This window comes from Ambystoma mexicanum, chromosome 3q, assembly GCF_040938575.1.
Source record: "Ambystoma mexicanum isolate Mex_15411 chromosome 3q, UKY_AmexF1_1, whole genome shotgun sequence".
Classification (NCBI taxonomy): domain Eukaryota; kingdom Metazoa; phylum Chordata; class Amphibia; order Caudata; family Ambystomatidae; genus Ambystoma; species Ambystoma mexicanum.
In genome coordinates, this window is record NC_090926.1 from 1,052,017,482 (window position 1) to 1,052,041,312 (window position 23,831).

At 47.4% G+C, this 23,831-nt stretch overlaps 1 protein-coding gene across 1 annotated transcript in view; it reads right to left on the bottom strand.

Annotated features, from left to right (window-relative positions):
• Nucleotides 1-23,831, bottom strand: part of PGS1 (phosphatidylglycerophosphate synthase 1) — a 630,645-nt gene that overhangs the window by 535,323 nt on the left and 71,491 nt on the right. The window lies entirely within an intron of this gene.

The window sequence follows — 23,831 nt, forward strand, 5'->3', positions numbered from 1 at the left end:
CCCCTTCATTCTCTCCCCCCTCCCAGCTCTCCTTCTCTCCCCATTCCCGTAACCTTGGTCTCCATATTGACCCTCTCCTCTCTCTATCTCACCACATTTCTCTCACTGCTAAATCCTGTCGCTTTCACCTTTACAACATTCGTAAAATTCGACCCCTCCTTACCTTTCACGCCACTAAGCTGTTAATTACTTCCCTCCTCTTCTCCAGACTCTTCTACTGTTCCTCCCTTCTCTTCAGACTCCCCTCCTCTCATCTCTCCCCTCTATAAATCCATCTACCACTCTGCCATCCGCTCCCTATGCCTTCTCTCGCCTCTTGACTCCATCTCCTCCTCCCTAACCTCTCTAGGTTGGCTCTCTTTTCACTCCCAACTCAAGTTCAGGTTCCTCTGTTTTGTTTTCAAATCCCTCTATGATCTTGCTCTCCCCATAACTCTCCTCCATTCTTTCCTTCTACACCCCTTCTCGTCCTCTCCGCTCTGCTAATCTTTTCCTATTCTCTCCTCCTCCTCCTCCACCCTGCGCCCCCTCCCGATTCCACTTCTTCCAACTCCTTGCTCCTTTCCACTGGAACCGCCAACCCCTTCACATCCGCTCTTCTCCCTCCTTCCCTTCCTTTCGCTCTGCTCTCAAATCTTACCTCTTCCACTCACCTCCCTAACAGCCTTCCTTCCCTACCTCCTCCCTTCCCCTTTACCCTTACCTCTTACCCCTCCTCTTCCTTACCCTCTCCATCCCCTCCTTGATTCTTGTCTCACCTTCTCCGCTCTTCTTCCCTCACATTCCTGCTCTTTCCCCTGTCCTTACCTCCTCTAACACCTACTACTCTCTTGCACACCTCCCCCTTCCCTCACCCTCCTCACCACTGCAATATTTTAAATTGTTCTTTATGCTGTTATCAAGTTGTGGTTCAATTGTCATTTTATGCTTGCTGTATGTTTATTTGTTCTCATGTAAAGCTCTTTGGAGTAAAGGGCTATATAAATTCAATAAAATACAAATACATCATGAAGCCCTGCAAACATGCACAAAGATAAGCAATTCAATTCTGTAAATAAATGACTCCGGCCCCGTGTAATTAAAAGCTCTTCTGTGCTCGTTTAGGGTTTTTGCTTTCTGGTCTGCCTACATTATGAGGAACATCAAGCCCTCTAACTGCAAAGGTGATGCATGCCCAGCCTCCATTATCAAAGACTGCACGGAAGCGCTAGCGCCCTTCCTAACAGCCTTTGTGAATGCCTCCTTTACCACAGGGAAAGTCCCCCCCTCCCTCAAGGAAGCTTGGGTCCGCCCTCTTTTGAAAAAACCAACTCTCGATCCCACCTCCCCCAACAACTACAGACCTATCACCACTGTCCCATTCCTCCTCAAAATATTGGACAACGCAGCCTACTTGCAGGTCCAGCACTTCATTGAAGAGAACAAACTCCTTGGACTCCGCCAATCTGGCTTCCGCCCCAGACACGGGACCGAAACCGCCCTACTTGACTTGAAAAACCAAATGGACGATGCTAGAGACATGGGTAAACCAGCACTTCTCCTACTCCTTGACCTATCCGCGGCATTCGACCTCGTGGATCATGGCGTCCTATGCCACCACCTTTCCTCCACCGCCAAATTCTCCCCAGAGGCCACAGCTTGGCTCATCTCCTTCTTACAAGACAGAACCATGCAAGAATTCTCTGACCTAGCCGCCGCATCACCAACTATTATACTTTGTGGTGTACCCCAAGGCTCCTGTCTCTCCCCCACCCTATACAACATCTTCACACGACCCCTCTTTCTCATCCTCGACGCTATGGGCATATCCTACACCAACTACGCCGATGACACCCAGATCCTCCTCACTCTCACAGGTAACTATGACACCGACTCCCTGACCCTCAACAACCTCTACAACACCATCCAAGCCTGGATGGCTGACAACGGACTATGCCTCAACTCTGACAAGACGGAACTCCTCCTGGTAGGTTCCCCCGACACGCTAAAAAACCTAGATGCCCAATTCAGCCACTTGACCATGGACTCCATTAAAATCCCGGTCTCCGATTCTGTCAAAACTCTGGGAGTCTACCTGGACTCCAGCCTATCCATGGATAGACAAGTCAACGCAATAGCATCCGCAGCTGCATATCATGCTAAACTTATCAACGCAATCAGGCCATTTCTATCCAAAGAGAACTGCACCAACATAGCCAGAGCCATCACCGGCTCCAGGCTAGACTACTGCAATGTACTCTTTCTAGGAACCTCCAACAAAAACTCAATGCTCTCCGGGCAGCCCAAGGCATTGCTAAAAGAGAACACATCTCTGAAGCCAGAAAACTAGCCCACTGGCTCCCAATAAAGGAAAGGATCGTATTCAAAGCCCTGACACTGACCCACAAGTGCATTCACTTCACTGCTCCTGCATACCTTTCTCAAAGGATCCACACTGTCTCCACTACCAGGCCAACCAGATCACCGTACACCAACATGCTCTCTGTGCCACTAGTAAAAAGAGTAAAAGCGGGTGGATCCAGCTTCCCCTATCTCGCGCCCACCCACTGGAATGCCCTACCTGCCACTATCCGTGGCGAGGACTCCCTCACCACCTTCCGCAAAACACTGAAAACTACCCTCTTCACATAAGGACCGACACATCAGCACGAATACTTATCATATATGTTTGTAATATACGACCAAATGCAATATTTGTAACAGTATGATTTCTTGTACTATTCATAATGTGTCAACAATCGCTATCATATGTACCATGTAACTAAGTTATTGCAAGTAACAGCGCCTGAATGCCCCTGGCCTGCTTGCGCGCTATATAAATATAAATAAATAAGTAAATAAATGTGCCGTGAAAATCTGTAGCTATTAACATCCTGCAAGGAAGGGCTAGTAGTATGCATGTGTTCCCTAGGGAGGCCCTAGTCTTCTCACATTAAAGGCTGGGTCACTTTCAATGTGCTTTGGTCGGTCTTCTCTGTGGTGTGGGGCAGAGAGCATGCCAGGGGGAATAATGAAGTACAAAGTGGTGCTCACGTTATGCCTCCCCACCGATAAACGCGAAGAAATAACCCTTTGGAGATTGTATTAGGCAGCATCTCCATTATAAACAAAGCACCACACAGCTGCCACGGGCGATGGGTCGGTGGCCACTAGGAGCCCCCATGCATCTTCAGCCTGCCCTGAAATCACCCATTACAGCACCCTGGAGAAAGGGGAGGACGACTCATAGCACCAATGTAAGCTACTCTGTGCTTTGCATAAATCAAAGAGCATTTTGGGAATAATATAATGAACACACGTTTACATAAAGGACATCTACGACTGCCTGCGCACACAGCGGACACGGGCCTTCCTGATTATTTATGATAACACCCTAACAATACAATGACAGCAGACCTCGAATCGTCTATACTCGAGAGTTAGCCTTGGGAGGCAGGCGCTGGCTCTCGGGATTTAGCAGGCAGACCGCTCACTGCATGCATTTCTGTCATGGTGTGCAAGTCGCCTGTGTGCCCTCTCAGGCTCTTGACATTCTTGTGGCGCTGGGTTCTTACTCAGGGAGTGATGGAGCCCCCGACAGTGGCCTGGCTCAGATGTGTTTATTAGAGACTACTGGGGCTCTGCCTCGGCTAGCTCGTGCCCACTTAAAGCCCTGCTGCATGCAGATAAAAGACTGAACCAGAGCAATACAGAGAGCTGCATAGGTTAGGAACATGGAAACAATGTGGCAACCATAGAGTGTGCCTTGATAAAATGATAGAAAAGTGCAACATGGCTACATGATCCGCAAAGGGAACAATGCAGGCAGTGTGCAGGTTCTCAACATGGACACTGCACAGGGTGCCTCTCCTAGCAAGAGTAGACGCACACTGCACAGGGTGCCTCTCCTAGCAAGAGTAGACGGGTTGCTGCAATCCGAGTGTCGCCCAGAGCGCCAGACCTCATGCGCCCGACAACCCTCACACGCCAATTGGTTCTTCTCACAGTCAGAGCTTCCCTTATCCGGCACCTTCTTTCCTGCCCTGTATCTGGTCACTCGTGGCTGTAAAGGTGCCATCCATGTGCCTATCAATGGGATGTAAGCGGGAAGAAAGGGCACAGACAACAAGACTGTTAGGGAGAATTCTCCAGAATGGCTAATTTCCCTTACCTACTGAGTCCCTCAGCAGCTTTGCTGAATTTCTAGGATTTTTTTTGTTTTCACTTTGTGTGATGTTGGGCACTGGAGCCTCACCTACTCCATGGCCTCATATTTTTCATGTGTGTCACACAGCACCTTCAATGCAGTGACACAGGGTTGTCTTTTAGACTTCCCACTGGCTCCATTTTTCTGGGGCTGACTACTGTCCCCCAGAAAAGGGTAAAGTTGCCATTAACGTTACTTGAGTCACTTTAAACCACAGACCCAGTACACCCCATCTTACATGGAGTATTGGAAAGGGTTAACTCTTATCCCTTTTTGTCTGTGCCTCTTGGAGCCTTGTTTCGCTCCCTTAACATTAAGACGTGGCTGGTGGCTGGTGGCAGTGGTAACTACCCTAAATTTCCTACCGCGATTATATTATATAAACGTGGTATTGTTTTAGGCTATTATAGTAGCCTCAAACATAAACCAACTTGACCAAATACATTTTATTTTGGCTCCAGCTGGGTTTTTTCACCATTTCTTTTTGTTAAAGTCTTTCTCGTGTTTTTCTCTGCGTGCCAAACTGGGGATGATTCCTTTGTTCGCTGTCTTTTCGCGGGCTTCTGCACAGAAGCCCTCCTTAAGGCGCCTGAAAGTCTAGGTAGGCAGGATGTGAGGGAGGGATCTTCGGACCCCTGCCATAGGTTCCCTTGGTAACCCAATTCGCACTCTTGTCTGATTGGCTAAGGGGACTGGCCTTGCCAAGCCAGCCACCCTGATGTGTGATTGACAGCCAGGCTGTATGAATGGGGGAAAACTGCATAAAGAGCAGTCTCTGGGACTGGAAAGGCAGAGTCGCCACTGGAACGAAAGAAACAACGAGGAACTGGAAGAAGAGGACCCCTACGTTGACTGAACTGCCCGGTGAAGCCCTGCTTCAGGTCTGAATCTTCAGAATCCGACGACAGAGAAGATCCTCCAGGAAACATCTTACCCTGAGCTGGTGGGACCAACCAGTTCGCCCAAACTCCAAGCCAGGACCCCTCCTCTGTTTGAATTCGCTGTACAAAGCTACAGTGGGCCGGATAGTCAGGAAGGTCGGACCCTGCTTGGGTTTTAAGGAGCGCACCTTTTATTCATTTTTTTGCTCTGTTGCTGGCTTCTTCCCTTGGTGGCGCAGGACCCTCCAGTCTTCCTACTTCATGTCAGTACGACAGTCGCTTCAGGAACCGTGAGCCTGCAGGAACCACCAGGAATGTCCGCCGCAGCTACAGCTCCCTCTCCGTTTTAAGGTACTGCGCACATCCGGTTGTCCGTTTCGTTCAACCACAGTCAAAGTGTTTGAAATCTTTCTCCAACCCGAGGGCTTCACCTTCTCTTCTCTTTGAACTAACTTTTCTATCAACCAACCTCGTCCGGAATCTGTGCCACGAACCTTACCGCGAACTACCCTGAACTGTGTGATTTTGAGCAAAAGACTTTTGACCCATTGACTTTGGCCTTAAATCTTTTCTAGCTGATCTCCTTACGGTAGTCTCTGTTGTTCATTTGCCCCGAGTACTTACCTGATGGTTTGATTTAATTTCTGATAACTTTGTCTTTCCCTCCCTTTTAAATTGCTGGAGTGCCATTTTGCTTCCACTTCATTTTGTGAGCTTAACTTGTCTGGAATTTAAGGGAAGTGGTGTGGTGTATTTAGGAGTATGATTTTTTACTTGCTTATAATAGTGAAATGTTATACAACTGTTGAGTAAATAAATATATATTCTTTTACTTAGAAACCTTGAGTCCGTGTCCTTTGTGTAACTATTTGTACTGCTCACTTACTCTTGAGATAAGTCTGGCTGCTCCTCTACTGCTACCACTATAACTGTGTAGTACAAGCTTGTACCAAAGGTGAAATTGTACTGTCACTTGTAGTCTTAATTGTGTGCAGTGTTCCCAAAAGGTACTGCATATAGTTCTGCCTAACACTGACAAGAATAGGATGCCAACAAAGCAAGGATGGGTGCACACAGGGGAAGGTGGTGGGCCATTTTTGTATTGTGGTATAGTCAAAAGTATGACTTTTCATACAAAACAAAATAATGATTATCATAAAATAGTACAACAAACGGCAATATCACAAGAGCATAAGTTAAGGGCAGTGAGCAGAGTGGCACAGACAGAGGCCTCCAAGGCAAGCACGTAGCAGGTCCACAAGGCCAGAGGGCGTCACTGGTAGAGGCAAGAGCAGTAGTGCATCGGTGTGTGTTCTGAACAGTGACCCGGAAGGGGTAAGAGGGGAAACAGTCCCAGCACTTAAGAGGGGGTGCAAACTGGACATGGGAAAAACAGGGCCAAGATTGGCAGTAGGGCATGAGTAGTCGGAGGAACTAAAAAGGACATGACAAAAGTGGACTCAGAAATTGAGGGAAAGGTGAGATTGTGAGGTCAGGATAGGGGAACCAAAGAGAAATTAACAGGACAAAGATGGGGGCAAAACAAGGCAATGACTGGGGCAGTCTGTTGCTCAAGCGTCCATTCTCACAGGAGAGAAATACAGGAACCGTACAGCACATTTCGCGCTGAAGCCGTTCCCGTGTTTCATCTTTTTACTGGACAGACCCAAAGTTGTGAATTCCTGGAAGATGACCTCACCACAGACTTTTATGATAAAACAATGAATCTTCAGAGCAGTTACAACAAAACCAGACGCTTCCCAGCTGCACTTCCCCAAAAAAGACAACATTAGAGACTGTGACGGCAACACAGACTGAGTCATCATGGGCGAGAATCGCTGCCCCAGCCCGCTTCCTCCCCAGCCTTGGGCAACATCACGGCGGGCACGTCTTACAGCTCTGCCAGTGAATGCCTATGAGAGGGCAGCCTTTGCCTGGCACACTTTAGCAGGGCACAGATTCCTTGGGTCAGTACACATGTGAGAAGCAGTACATGTACTGGGAGGGATCCGTAACTGGAGAGGTACGAAGACTACAAATGGGGGTGAAATGCTTTGTTAGGTGGCGAGATCTGTACCTGTACATTAAATGCAGTGTTTGGGTTCATACAAGTCTGGTATGCAGGCGGGTTAAAGGTTACGTAATCGGAGGATAAACAGAAGCAGATCTCACCTTCTGATGGGGCCTGAGGGGGAGAGAGTGACATGCTTGACGTACGATGAGGGAGGTCTGCATTTGAGGGGTGAGAGGCCAAGTCCAAGGTGAGTTATGCATGACTCTTCCTACACAGTTTGCCAGCCCCATCGATTGAGGCATCCTTATTAGAGCAAACTAGCTCCACTGATTCCCTGCACTTACCAAGCCCTTCAGTGCTCATCTCTAAAGAGAGCCAGTGGATGCGCCATTTAGGCCACGTTGAGACCAATCTCAGATCTATCAAATGATGGGGAGAACAGAACACTGGCCTGACGTGGCACATTTAAGGCCAAGATGGTCTCCCCGCAGAGGCGTTGCTATGGGAGGGGGGGGGCTGAGGGAGCTATAGCCCCTGGTCTTTTGGTTGTAGCCCCGGATAGAATCTCAGTATCTGCAACCAAAAAGGCTAGCTAGCCCCCAGTTCCAACATTAGCGTAGCCCTGGGTCTTTTTTACAGAACTAGCAACACCACTGAGTCCCGAAATTCAGCTGTTGGCGAAATGGTTCCCTAACCCTCTGGAGGAGGCAGAATCATCTAACCTAGAGGGGGAAGAGGGTTTCTTGCCAAATGAAAAGACCAAAGTCTCTAATGGAGTAGCTATGGCAGACCAAAAGGGGCTTAACTTAAGGGACAAAGGCAGGCTGCTGGTGAAGTACATAGAATGCATGCAGTTACCCCCTAAAGAATACAAGTCAAGGGGATACAGAAAAACACGCACTTCAAGAATATCCATTAGGTCAAATATTATAAGACACAGTGCCTGTATAAAAACAGTGATGGTCAGTGAAGACCCATTCCACAATACACAGCTAAGGGATGGGACGAAAAGAGGGGCGCCCCAGACAATGCAAAAAGCACATTCATGCAGTCATGATCAGCATCCAAAAAGCCACAGTTAAAATAATGCCTATACCGCTATCATATAGTAGCATAAAAGTTAAAAATGCAAACCATAAAATATACACGGCTTTGAGGGGGAAGAAGAGGAAGAGGGTTTAACACTTTAACAACCATGTCCAGAGGGTTAGCAAAAGTTAGCCAGTTAATGTCTTATTACATTCCTGGAAAATAGAGACAGTAAGCTACACAAAGTAACTTGGTGCTATTTCATGAACAGTTGTGTAATACGCAGAATAAAAAAAAACATTTAATGATTGTAGCAAACGCCAAGATACATGGGGGATCCCAGAGAAAATGCCAGTGTTCAGGTAACTACCCAAAAGTCATTTAAGTAAAACCTTCCAAGGCAGTACAATTTCCTCAAGCATAGAATGGGATAAAGTGGTTAGGCACCATAGCTTTTATGGGGAAAAAGGTCTGGTAAAGCGAGTTCTTCCCTGGCAGTAGCGATAAGGCAGCAACCTATCCTATGGATTGTTAGGTGAGACCCTGTCAAGGAGTTCCAGTTCCAGGTTAGAGTTCAAGAATCCCCGGGGAAAAAAGCAAGCAAAGCACGATTCGTAGCAATGGAACTCTAGGGTAGACCACAGTAGATGGGGCCTGCAGAAACACACAAGCCTGGACTCCGGGTTCTAATAAGGGTAGCCTTCAAGAATAACCCATCAACCCAGGGCCCAGAGGTAAGTACTCAGAGTGCCAGTATCAGAGACCATATGTCAGGAATGGCGAAACAAACCGGAATGTAAAAGTCTTCTGGTTCTCGCAGGGACTGAACCCAGACCAATGAAGACCCGTACAACACAAAAGAAGAACAAACAGCCTTCCAGAGAGGGGGGTGGGGGGTTGGGATCCACCAGCCAGGAGTGAAAAGTGCGAAGAAGACCCCAGGAATACAGAGGAACCGGACCAAGAGTATCTGGGCGGCTTGATGGGCAAAGAGAAGTAGATGGCAGGTAGAAAACAAAAAGGTAACCATGGTTGAGGCGGCCCAGGACAGCCCAGGTGAACATCGTAGCTTCCTCCCTCAAGGGAAACAGAGCTGGCATGACAATTCAGGAAGACAGTGGTAAAACAGCCCAGTAATGATCCCAGCACAAGACATCGAGCCCCTCCAGTGAAGGGGGACCAGGTGAGGATGAAGGTCATCCCAGGAAGGTTTGCCAGCAGCCAAATATGACAAAAGGACACCAGGCCAATCTAGTACAGTCAAACCTGGTCCTACAATTGCAGGAGCAGCTGGTTCACAGCAAAATTACTCCAGCAGGTAAGTACCACAGCGGTCCTCACTGTCACCCTTACTTTTAATCTTTACTTGCGCCCTTTGATGGAGATTTTGAGGGGCCATGGGATGAGTTATCATTGCTATGCTGACGATACCCAAATCTTCATCAAGATTGCACATTTTGACGAAGCTTTTATTAAAAATAAATATTGTGTGGAGGAAGTCAGCCAATGGCTGTCTAGTAATCAGCTCCAACTGAACGCATCTAAGACAGAGCTCATACTGTTGGGACCTAGACATCTACTTCCTGCCGTCAAGTAACAGCCTAGCCCTACCCTCCTGGGTACGCCAAATTGTGCTTTGCCTCCAAGGTCAAGAACCTGGGCTGAATCTGGCAGGATAACCTTGTCAGTGAAGGCCAGGTAAGAGCCAAGGTAGAGGCAGTCTACTATTCATTGAGACTCTATGGCAGGCCCTGCCATATATTCCAAATGAAGATCATGCTTCGGTGGTGGGTGGCTCTAGCTAATGCTCAGCAACAGCCAGCTGGTGGGCATTCCGGCTAAACAAGTTCAGAGGCTTCAAAAAGCCCAGAATGCAGCCATCAGACTGGTCTATCGGCTGGGTAAATCAGCTCATGTCTCTCCATCTCGTTGTGCACTTCATTGGCTAGCAGTGGAAGTGTGCATTACAGTTAAGGTGGCGTGCCTTATCTTTAAATGCTTGAATAGACTGGTCCCATCCTATTTGAGAGATGAGATCTGTTGCTATAAACCGTATAGATGCCTATGATCTAGAGATAGTCTACTCCCGACTGCCTCCCCCCCTCAGTATGCACTTCAAGGGGAGACAGAAGATTTGCTGTTTTGGTCCAAAATTGTGGAACACTATCCCCAGAGAAATAGGACCCTTTAATCACTATCTATTTCGCAAAGCACTCAAGACGTTTCTGTTTAGATGATATGTAATACCACAGCATAGGAGCTGATCCTGCTGCTGATACTTTCTTGGGCTCGTGCCCTGTTTTGTCTGAATTTTGTTCCAGCTGCGCGGCTATAAGGTTTAGTGCGTCATGAGCGTGATATAAATACTCAAAATCAAATCAAAACTCAAATCAAGTAAACCTGCAGACTTCTAGCAAACATCCAGCAATCACACATAAAGGAAAAATCACACCAAGCAAGTTAGGCTGGCCCTAAAAACCACCAAACACCCAGGTCCACCCGGTATGTGTATTGACTTGTCTAGGGACGGGTCTAGATCAGTCAAAACCACTACCGAAGGTGCATGGGACGACTCAGAGTTGGCACTAGACTGCCTCATGGTTTCCCTCAAACAAAGGAAAGGTCCAAACCAAAATGGTCGAGGGCAGGACTTAAAATAGATTAGTACACAAATGGCTAGCAAAAGGGTACTTTGGGCTACTAAAGCAGAAAAGTAATCTCCGCCCTTAGTGAAGTAAAAACCCATTACACCTGCCACTAGCCTATGCTCTAAACATGCTTTAGGGGGATCAAGTCCTCCTATGACCAAAATGGGGTGCTTAATGGCACTCCTGTCTTAACAGCCATATGAGCGAACACAGGACCTTATGCTCAGAGAAATGCAGTGACAAGAAGACTTCTACTGAAGTCCCACTGACTACAAAAATAAGTCAGAGATCCTAGAAATCCAAACAGCAGCTATGGAGCTTTTTGCAGAGCCATGACACAGACCACCTTGTTGATGGTTTGTCAGAACATCTTGGCATGGCTTACTACAGTCTGCGGTCCATGCTGATCCATCTCACAATGGTTGAGACCTTACAACTTGCAATTTTGCTGAGTGGAGCCTTGAGGCTTTTTCCTGCTTGGGCAGAGTCGCGAAGGAGAACCAATGATACAGGATGCCCGATCCTTCACGGGTAATGGTCCTCATGCTGCCCATCTAGTTGAGGCTCACTCAGGGCATGGCAGACATTTCACTATTGAGGAACCTTTGTATCAGAGTATCACACCACCTCAGATGAGCCAGACAGACACATGGCACTAGGTCAATAGAACAATGATGCAGAGGAACAGCTATTACTCATTTGTTATGTAAACATCCTGAAGAAGAGCAAACCTCTATGCATGAAACATAGTTGCTCTGAAGAAACGTTGCACTGAAGAAACGTCAAACTAAAAAAAAAAAAAAAACACACTAAAACCCCCACAAGTGTCTTAGCGTTAGTTCACGGAAGGATCACCACTTAAAATAACCAAGGAAATACATTATGGATTCCCTGGAGTGATTTTCACAACTGAGAGGAGAGGAGAGCTGCCAACTAATACATTTCCTAGAACTGCGTATGGCCTGGTCGCCTGTTCCTTTCCTAGACACTGATAACCCCGTTAACCCAACGTTTTAAGATATTTAATACAAGAGCCAGAGCATATTACGTCAGAAACCAGCCTCGACCTTTATCATGCAAACTCAGACCCCGCTCGTCTTCCCACCTCCTCTCCAGTTTCTAGATAAAGTAGTTTGACTGTCGATGCCGGTCTGAGAGTTCTTTTCCCATACTGGGTCAGCAGTATCCGAACCAGTGTTGGGTAACATTGTAAACTCACCGGACTATTGTGTTTTTGTTTCCTGCATATAGGCATAAGTCCAGATTATTTATGATATTGTCCTAAAAAGGAATCTCCCTAAGAATACATTTCTAACTCGCTAACATTATGGAAGATAGCCATTAGACCATTTAGTGGACCTAGCCTTTGCTGTTTCCTGGCAGGACTCCTAGGATCCATGTGCTAATATCCCCGCAAAAATATCGCCGTACAAGAATGCCGCCATTCTTTGTGGCGACATTAACCCATGGAACCTACGGGGGACACCCCCTCAACCCCTGCTCAAATTGACCCCATATATCATCCCCATAAATAATATCGCCTTATTTATAGGGATAATATTACCTGATACCAACTCCTATTATGTATTATGCAAGGCCCCAAAAACACGCCTTTCGATTCATGCTCATATCTTTTCAAACATCTTGTGTTCAGGTAACATGCATCAGTTGTTGCATTGTGGCCATGGTAGGGGACGACGGGTGAAGTGGATAACCAAGAAACAAACTGCAAGTATGTTTAAAACCAATACTCCACAATAACTCTGCCAGGGCAACATTGATTTGCATTAGGAAGGCCGAGAGCTTGGAGGAAAGGCAGACCCCTGCGCTATTACTTCGTTTGGTTGGTTGATAAGTTATTTCCTGCAGCCTGGCACATGGTTTCCTTTGGAAAAAGCTCAGAAAATCCCAATGGTAAGGTATATACTAGTGGGTGGGCAAACCTTGTTAATGGCGCTAGAATAAGTTAGAATCCTGGATAGGGTTACTTGTTGAAGAACGTCATCACACTTTGTCGTTATTCATACTCTTAATTTTTTATTGTTAATTTTTAAAAAAAACGTGTGACCATTATCCTGGCAAGTGCAGTGCTAGGTACATGTGAGAAGAGCCAACACGTCTTTCGATCGAAGTCTTTATCAAGGCAGAGTCCGAATGGTTGAGGGTCCTTGTGTAAGGACGTAGGATGCCCAGGGATGGTTACGTATTATGCATCCTCATAGTAGTGCTGGTTAGCCACTGAGGCTCTGACTGGAAGCATATGGTCTGCACAATGGCTAACAACAAACCACTCTCTGTGTTTTAGTCATCGAACATTTGCCACAACCCAAACCACAAATCTGCCACCCCAAAAGGTCAGTGCATTTCACAAATCACGACAGTTACATGTTCTAGGGACAATGGTCATTTGGCCAGCCAATCACTGAGGAATGGCAATAGTAAGGGTGAAAAACCACTGATTTGTACTAAATAAAATGGTATGGGTAATTCCATCTTAGAAATTAGGGTCTATTAACCACATCCCCCTCTCCCCCACACACTTTCATTCAACTCCATGCCAAAGGCATAGGGTTGTATCAGTATTATCATCTGCAACCCCTGCTCTCCAGTGCCACAGCACAGGTCGCATGTGCCCCGTTTTGACAGCTGCAGTGACAGCCAAGTCACCACAGTGCAGAGGTTACTTTTACGTCTACACCTCTGTTAGAAAAGTATCATAATTCCAATAAACTATACATCTGGTGGCAAGATAAAATGGACATCTAACCCATACCAATGTTGGTATGGTGGTGGGGAGTTCACATCATTATTAAAGCCACCTCTGATGAATGGTAACTCCTCCCTTGCCAGGCCTGGGATCTCCCAGATGTAGACACCCAGAGAACCTTGCTTCAAAAGAGCCAATTCCATAACAAAGGTCTGCCTCACACTATGGAGCTGCACGCCAGAGAGCCTTTGAGCTTTGAGGCTAGGAAATGAACGGAGCAAGGACAGCCAGGAAGCAAAGGTGGGTTTTGAGAAAGGATTCCACCAACTTACTTTTAGGTGAGGTTTTGTCTCCTTCTGGTCACTGCCACTTCCTGTGGAACAAGGCACTCTGGATATGACATCAGTCACCAGTCACAAGGATAGGGATTGGACCCTGTAATGCAAGCTTGCTTTCCTCCAATCCTATGTGGCCTTTTGTCAGTAAAAGATGATGTCTACCACACCTTTGATTCACTTTTGGACCTTCAAGGACTTCATTTTTTTGGGACCTCTTTAGGGAGAGTTGATCATTCGAAAACCCTTAGCTATTGAGGTGATGGAGTGCTCCAAGGCATAGGTAGGCTCTGCTTCGCAGCCACTGAGGGAACATTGGGAGGCACTCTTGCTGCAGACCAAAGCTCTTCTACTCTGCTCTCCCAGCTTACTGAGGTTTGCAAGCACTGAAATGATGCACCTTGTACACCCCCCCCCCTTGCGAACCGACAGTCCTCGCTGGTTCTACCACTGGCACTGACTAACTTCTAACCAGTTTGCCGCCACATTGCACCAAGCAGAGCATATCACCTGCTCAGCTCGAATGACAAACTTTCTGCTACAGACGACTTGGAACTGTCACTTGAACATCAGACCATCAGGAACCTATCTTCGAACCGCCGGTGCATCACTCATCGACCCGAACCATCGGTTATCACGTGTCGAACCGACTCGACTTTCAAAACAACCCTAGTGAGCCATCCGAACTGAATCCCCGAACACCGCCTCAGAACCATGCTGAGCACCTGCTTTGGACAGGCTCGATGCAAGCTTGCTGCTTGGACCAATACAGCTCGCCGCCTCCAAACCTGGTACAACACGCATCTGTAGCACCTCGAAGTTGACACTGTCCAACACTGGAATCCTGTACTTTCAAGTGGCCCTGTCCCTCTGATCCACCTTTTGGGGACCTAGAGACTGGATAAGTCCTTTACACACCCTTTCCCAGCTGGACATTCTTTTGAGCTAGATTGTTGCATTTCTTGCAACAATTGTAACTCCCTACCTGACAGGGTATCCAGAGTGCTTATACATTTCTGCATCTTCTGTCTTTTTAACAGGGGTGAATTTTTATGTTTGGTCCAATAATTAGTTGTATAATTAGTTTAATTAAAGTATACATTTTTAACGTTGATTTGACAGTCTTTCATTTTGAAATTGATGTACTATTGCGGTTTGTTTTACTACTGTCTCACGTTCACACCCCTACAGAGTATAGCCTTCCATCAGCCCACATTACCACAAAAGACAAAAGGATTCATCTCCAAGGCATGAATTCGCTTTTAAAAATTGATTAGCAGAGTTTGCTAATTAAAGTTTTCTTTCTTTCTAATATTTGTAATGTGACTAGAAGTTATTTGGATCCAAAACATCAAATGATCATCAATACAGCATTTCTGTTTACCACTGAAGTAAGATATTAGTGAAACAAATCAGGCCTGGAAATTCTTTAAAATTTCACTAGACCTGTAGGTTAAGTCATTTAGTTTTCCTACTCAACCTAAAAGAAAAGCACTCGTCCCATAGTAACTGGTGACAAAAAATTAAATGTGCTTTCTGTAAAATTATGCATGTCGCCACAAACCCACTTTATGTTTGGCACACTGCTGCCACCAAGAAGCCAGCTGTGCACAGTGAATCTTCTTTGACGTGTACTGCCAAAAAGGGTAAATGTTACATAAATGTTTCAAACCTCCCCTACAAATGGTGCTCACCCTTCATAAAATCTGCTGGACTATGCGAGTGGGTGAGTGGACTCTGCAAGCTCTTATAGGCACTCACGCATCGCTAGAGGCATTCGAGGACAAGGGGGCAGGCCAATCTTGGAGTGGCGCATCCACACCCTGAAGTCCACCACCACCACTGCCATGCCGCAAAGGCGCAGACAGCTATGAGAAACCAGAGGGTGTCTCACCCGCTAGTCCCCGGGGATCTCTTTCTCAGGCAGCCAGGGCACAGCCATCGCCTTTGGATCGAGACCCTGGGGGTGGACCAACGCAAAAGGATCACCGGAGTGAGGGCTCTTAGGGGAGTGGGGGTAGGACCGCTGATGGTGAGACACGGTATTCTCCCCGGTTGTGTTCATCTGCCCCATCCTATTTTGTAGGATTCTCTGAGGTCCCAACTCCCTCCACCCCCATTTTTACACAAACACTGGGCTGAGGGAGAGGGTGACAGAGTAACAAGACTAACTCTCATACATTGTACTGGACATGTCCCGTTAATCGGGTCAGGCAAAGTCAGGCACTTGACTTCAAGTGCATACACCCAATACCAATTAGCTCTCCTCAAACGATAAAAGGCAGAACCCAAAGACACACTCTGAACAAGGCGGAACACGAGTACGGAGCACGACTTCCAGGTCAAAGGTAAACCTACTGGAGCAGAGCAACAGACCAAGGGACGAGAGCAGCAGGTCGAAAACCCCAAGAGTTCCCTACTGGAGGACGTTGCCTCTGACAGACAGCAAAAGACACGTGGAGAAGGCCAGATCCTGCAAGTGAAGACTGCATTATGTTTGAAGGACGCCATCAACCCTCCCAGGTGAATGGCAGAATTGATATGATATGATATGATATATGATATGGCATTTGTAACGCGCCTATACACAAGTGTTTCAAGGCGCGAAATGGGGAGGCGAGGCCAAGCCTGTGGTACCAACCTTGACTCGTAGATTGGAAATCATAACACCAAGAAAGAAACGCACCCAGCCGGTAAATTGGCAAGCAACCTGAGGGACTGGTGTGTGTAAAAGAAAGTTTGAAGTGGCAACATTATAATCGCAAGTGAAGGCTGTACCCGTGAGGATGAGACACGAGGAAAGGCAGAGCTGTGAATGAACTTTGAAGTAAAAGACAGCTCTGGAATCAGCGATACTGAGCAACGGAGTGGTTCGGCGAAAGGAAGTAGCCCACTCGAAAGTCTCTGCAAAAGGTGCATTGTTTGTAACGATAAAGTGAATGAAGTGCAAAAGCCAAGTAAGCACAATTACCTCCTAGAGAAGGGGAGAGTGGAAGTTGAATCTTGAACTTTTAAGAAAGCCATGCACATTCGAAAGTCTTCAACACCCGAAAGAGATCCGAGACGGCTGAGGGATACCCAAAGTGAAATAAGCTTGGGGAAGGGAGACCCGTTGCAAGTTTTTTTGAACTTTATGCTGAAGAGGTCTGAGCCCGACGGAGGGGGACCTATATAAACTGTGTTTGAAGAGGTCTGAGCCCAACAAAGGGGGACCCATGTGAACTGTGTTTGAAGAGGTCTGAGCCTGACAAAGGGGGACCCATGTGAACTGTGTTTGAAGAGGTTTGAGCCTAACAGATGGGGACCTACGTGAACTTTGTGTTGAAATATTATTTGAAGGTCTGAAAGAAAGACTTTAACACAGAAGGCCAGGCGGGCCTCGATCCACGTTTTGGAACCATTTATGGTACTGAGAACCCGAGCCTGAGTGTGTCACCCTGCCTACAAGGAGCACCTTACTCCGTGAGGTCTAAAGTGGGGAGGAGAGCTGATTCAGCCACCTTATTAATTTGAACACTGATTTTTCCTTTGCATACATTTACACTTTATACACTTTTAGTACAAGAGATAGGGCAGGTATTAGGTTTTATTAGCACAGACCATTCAGATTTGATAGACTCCACTAGGGCTGATTTGTTTATCGTTTGATGGTCGAGATGACTCCTATCTTAGTTTTGGGCAGAGTAGGAGTTTTCCAACCCCTGAAACTTCAATAAAGGTTTTACAAATTGTACCTTTTGTGCCTATGTCAGACTTGTGATACCATGGCTCCCCTATATAGCCCACACTGAGGCATATGTCCCGCCATGAGACACCGCAACCCAGCACGGCCAGGCCGGCGTACACCCCACTGCCCACCAGAACCACCACAAGGCCGAGTGCACCCACACCTGCAGCTGGAGGGCCTGAAATGGAGGCCAGGTTGACTGTGGAAACACACGGGTGCACCAGCCCGGTGTCTCCACATGCAGAAGGGCCACAGACCCCTGGCCCCCCTTACCGCCGGCAGCATAGCCCAACACCAGAAAACCCTCATCACAGCATGCTCACCCCCCAAAACGGCCTTGCCGCTGGCAGCATGCTCACACACCTGAGCCGGATGTCAACACACCATCCTATAGCTCCCCTGACAACATCCCCCCTCCCATACGGCACAAACCAACAAGCAGCACAGTGCTGGAGAGGCTTGATGAGATGGAACGAGTCAGAGGGAGATGGAGGCGACAGGGCACATTCACTCCAAACACTTGCAGGCCATATGGGACAGCATCCAAGGGGCCAACCACAGGATTGTGTGGGCCATTGCAAAGAACCGGGCTGAGAAAACTGCCAGTACGGCTGCACTGACACTATACGCCCAGAGGGTCAGGGAGATGACCAAAGGTGTCTCAGCACTGGCAGAGGTCATACACCAGAGCACAGAGGTGCAACCCTAACAGGTCCGGTGGCCAGGCTCCATCCCTCCAACTTCTAGCACTCCTGCACAGTGGTCGAAGTGTACGAAAAGAAGTAGTGGAACTATGTTCCCTGCTGGCCTGCCCCTGCTCCCCACAAACCCCATTGCCACAACCCCTCCCACACACAATACACCCCCCCCCAAACACTTGCACCTGGTGTTTAAGGGAACCGTCAGTGCAGTGCATTGAAAGTGAAGGTTTCAACTTCATCCTACACTTTTATTTTAAAACAAAACCATCCTGGAACGATTTCTTTTTAAAATAAAAGTATAGGAGCTGTACAAGGTAATTAAAAAAAGTACAGGAGCACCGCTCCCGACCGCTCCCGCTCACTTCGACCACTGCTCCCGCAGAGGAGTTACAGCAGGGCTCACTGAGGCATCAGTTGCAGCACCTTATGCGCCCAAGATCACTGTGAGCTGGCAGGGGGAAAGAGGCCACGGTTGTAATGAACTCCGAGACACTAATTGCCATGAGTGGCCATGCTGGGGAGCTGGTGGCGGGAGGGGTGATAGTGTGCTGGGGAGTTGGTGGTCGGAGGGGGGCGATTGCATTAAAACTGTTAAACTGCATCAATGCGAGGACATTCATTATTGTGTCACTGTCGTGTTTATTGATAGACGCGAGTGTCACACAGTCGTGCATGGCTTGTGCCATGTGAAAGTAGCAGAAGAAATTGTCTATCAGTCCCTAGCAGGGCAATCTCCAATCCCTCACGTCATCTCTGGCAATGCGTGAATTTGCCTCTGCCACAGGCACTGCATCCTCATACTCATACTCTGGGGGTGGCATTTCCATATCAGTGGGTGGCGGAACATTCCTCTTCAGGCGGGTATTATGCAGCATGGTACACACTAGCTTCATTTTATCCACTTTCTCTGGAGCGTACATCAGGGCTCCACTGGTACGGTCGAGGCAGCAAAAACGTGCCTTCAGGAGGCCAAAGGTACGCCCCATGTACACACGGGTCCTGCTGTGGGCGTGGTTGTAGACATTATCCTGTGCAGTTTGTGGATACAGCACAGGGTTCATTAGCCAGGGCAGCTGTGGGTATCCAGAAGTCACCTGCATGTGGAGAGGCACAGGTATTAGTCACGTGTAAGGTGTGGGCTTACACAATTTAAGGGCAATGGGCAACTTGTGCATAAAAATGTGCCTTCATTTCATGTCATGTGTCGATGCTATGTCTGTGCATGCTAGGTCACTCGTGTCATGCATTGTTTCTGCTTCACATGCACCTTGTTCCTTTGCAGCATAAGCTATGTAAGGTGTATGTCGGTGACCTGTGCAGCTGACAAGTTGGCTGTGCATGTGGCAAGCTGGGTTTCCCATGGGCCCTCCCTGTGCATCTGGGGATGCTGAGTCGCAATTATGGACTGGGTGCACATGGGTGTATTGCTGTGGTACTGGCAGGGTTGTAGTTGTGTGAGGTGATGTGGCCATTTGTCAGCATTGCTTTGGTTAGTGCATGTTGCATTGTGGTACCTCTAGTCATGTTGGTGTTTTTAGTTGCTACTGTATGTGTACATCAGCTTCTCCATGCAGTTAAGTATGACATGTGCATGCTCCCAGGCCTGTACTGGGACGTTGGTGCGGGAGGTGGTCAAGTACGGATTTCGCATTCGCTTGTCATGCCATCCTTTGTGTAGTTATTCGCATCCCCCGACCCCCATTTGGGCATGTGCTTGACAGCACATGTGAGCGGCTTTTCTACGCACCCACTATCCAGGTCCATTGTCCTCTATGCCTCTTTATGTATCCTGGCAGTGTGCTGTTCAAAAGGATCATGCATCGCGGGTGGAACTAGAGTAGCAGGCACAGCATTGAGTGATGTACAGGTTGGGATCGCAGGTAACCCGCACATTCAAGGAGTGGTAGTGCTTGCAGTTACGGTACACTGCTTTGTGGGCCTGTGGAGGGCACCAGTGCAACATAGGTACAGGGCAGCAATCATATTTTGTATTTGGGCAACAGCATAGAACTGTGCCTTCATGGCATTGACCTGGGCTGGGCTGGTGGGCAGTGAGATGTGGTGTTTAACTTGCCGCAGAAGGGTTTCAAGCACATCGCTCAACACTGCGCAGAATGTGGGTTGTGCCATGCCGTGCATCATGGCCACAGAGTTCTGTTGTGCCATTTCCAAGGAATTGTAGGACAGACACTAGCTTCAGCAGTGGGGGCACAGCTGTCCGTAAGTTCATCCTGCTCCCCATGTCGTTCTGTATTGTGGTGAGAAACTCTGCTATGGTCTCCCTGTTCAGGTGGTACAGGGTGACCAACTGGCTGTCAGTGAGGGTCCAGGGTGAGGGCCTAACCCTGGGGATCGGTGCATGCCTTGCCTAGGCTCTCCTCATCCCCTTAAACCCCCTGTACTCCCTGTGCCCTGGCCTAGTTGTCCTGCCTCTCTACTTCCAGGTGCAGCATGAGCAGCTGTCTGTCCCAGCTCACAGTGGCAGCATATGGTGTTGGAAACAGTGTTTGGGGTAAAGGAGTGCCTAATGTAGCCCACTACAGTGGATTGGGATCACCTGTTGCTTCATTTCAGGCACCTGTGTTCACTTACCTGCAGCTGGAGGCAACTGTGCCATGTTTTTGGCGGTATTAGCTATGGTTTTCAGCACTAATACCACTGAACATGGACTTGTGATGCGGCTGTGTTTGCGCCTCGTATGGTCGGCTGTAATAGAGCCGGCTAATTTTACATTTGGCGTTATTTGCGCCAGCTTATGATCCTGCAGAGCGGTATTGGTGGTGCTAATTCCATTACCGCCACTTTTAAGGGTTACTGCCGGAATTGTGATTAGGCCTTAAGATGCTTAACAACTACCTTAACTGGTTTAAAAATGAGAACATTGTCATTCACTCAAGAACGGCACGATACAGAAGAGGCGTAAAGGCATGGTCTAGTAAAAAATGTTATTGTCCCTACGGGTCGGCCATGTTTTTTTAAGCCTAAGTGGCTCGATTTTAGAAAACTTTCCTATGGACCTTACCCGAGTTTTCGTCCATTAAACGCACGCGAAAACAAGCACCAGGGAGCCGCCATTTTCTGGTAATCCTATCACTTGCCGCATCGCCCTGGCTGACCTGCTTCTGCGGCACTAAATCAATTCCCCCGCCCCTGAGCCTGACATTATCCAAACATTCATATTCCCCGCCTCTCTCCGTGACGTTACTGTGCTGCGTAGGCAAACGCGCCCAGTCGTCCTCTACGCGACTCCACACAGAACCCGGAAACCAACACAGACCATCTCACAACACAGCGCGCCACAATTCGGAATATGAAACTGTACTTTAAAATCAAACAGCAACACGGTACATTTGGTAAAGTACATTTATTTTACATTAAATGTTTAGAGAATATTCAGCAATTGCCATATGAACTCCGAAAGCCGTTTATTTTCTTTTATCTGTATCCGCCATGGTACACAGGGTGTTGCTTTTCGTTAAAAGAAGCACGGTGAACCGCAAGGCTGTTCCATCAACCAGGCACTAGTCCATCGTAAAGGTTGATATGTTGCTTCTAGCCACTAGTACAGCCTAAGGGCATGTGGGCCCTTGGCGATCGTCCCATAAAATTGTCAGTGTGCTCCAGATGTTCACACGAAGCTGCAGGTGTCTACTGTAAAAGCCATCTGCTGGTGTCTCAAACCGATGGCAGTAGCAGAAGGGGAGCAAATACCTGTTATGAAAACAAAAAAAATATAATTAGTCTCGCCAGTCGATCTTCATTAATATTACTTATTTTATTTATTACAGCCGATCAGAAACTATTTGCTTGCAAGGATAGTTCAATGGGGTATGTTCGGCTCTAAAATCAATGCGAAAAGTAACGAAATAAATCGAGGCCAACACACAATGATAAACGACAGTTAGTCTACATGCGTGAGGAATGATATGATATGATATATGATATGGCATTTGTAACGCGCCTATACTCAAGTGTTTCTAGGCGCGACAAGGCAGGTGGGGAACAAGGGCAGACAGACAACGATCCTACTAGGCCAGGTGTCTTTCTGATCGCGCATGGGGAAGGGGGCAGGGGGGTAAAAGTGCTGTACATGGTTAGTTGAATACAAATTAAATAATAGGGCCAGCTGGTGGCAAGTGCAAGGTAAATGCCGGAAGAAGGGGCTGAAGGATACAGAGACAGTCCCGTAGTGCAGGTAGGCAGTGCAGGGAAAGTGGCTGGGCCAAGGACCGAGATCGGTGAGACCAGTGGACCTGCATGCCCATGTGCCCCCTACGAACACGTTTTCCTAGCTCTTCATTCATTCATTTATTCATGCATCCATTCATTAAATCTTCATTCCGGTATAAAAGCGTGTAAAGATTTACTTACATTATTTTTGAAATTTCCATTGTGTCTCTTGGTAATGCAGTCTGTAAAACGGACCATGCTCTTGACAACGATTTTTCGTATACTGAACTAAAATCAAACTCGGTCTAGTTTCTGAATTTTCTGCCTTATCGTCTCTTACGTTATTGCGCACCCCCTTCAAATGTAGTTCTTTCGGCATGGTCCCCGTCTCAAGGTCAAAAAACAATAGACCCTTATACATCCAGTGCAACTTGTGGGCCTCATCTGGGCGCGATCTGAAAATCAAAGCCGCTGTCCTTCGCATTCTTTATTTGCAACATCACGTAGTATAGGCATCTGTGAGAACTTGAAGTTTAGAATCCGTCTATGTAGTGCACCTCAATGTGCAAATGCGAACTGGCTTCTCTCCCAAATGCCACGGCCCGCTTGGCTGGCGCGTTCTAAGTGCCCCAATGTTGTCCCCGTTGTCTGCGAGCTTTGCAGCCCAAATTGAGACATTAAATTTTTGGCGGAAGGTCAGGGAAAGTATAAAGTACCACAGGAGTTGAGTTAAAAGTGCGATTTATTGTTTGTTTTATTATTTGCAATACGCAAGCCACCCCTCCTTTAACAGTGCGTAGCATTTACATTTACATGAGATCAGACATGAGAAAAATATATACATACACATATATGAGGTGAATAGAGAGAATTCAAAGATGACACCCAGCTTCTTCGCCACCCATGATGGTGAAGGTAGGGGTTAGGGTTACAGGTACACTGTACAATAACATTTATTTACAAAAAGACAATCGTATTGCAATTATTTAAACCGGGATTTGTACTTCACAACCAGCTGTGCTTCGGGTGGGCATGGCACAGTCGCAATGTTCGGTGGCAATGGATCACTGCTCTGCACAGAAACGTCCAGAATTCCATATCTGTGCTTCTCTAACACAGCAACAACTAGGCCTTTCACAAAGTCGAACTGCATTTCATCACAGACTGGTTTGATCACCCATTGCTTACTTCGTTTTGAAAACACCTTAGTGTAGCGAGGCATCCTTACTTTACCCCTAGTCCTAGATTGTTCACGTCTGACATTGCTGTTATGGGCCAAGACCGCTAGTAGAGTGCGATGTTTCATGCCCCGAAAGCTAAAATGCAAGCGCTTTGGCCTGTACTTTAGGCACATATTGTGGAACACCTCCAAATCTCCTGTGTGACAGAATTCTGTCAGTCCTCTCATATCTCTTGATAGAGTTTTGTCGAAA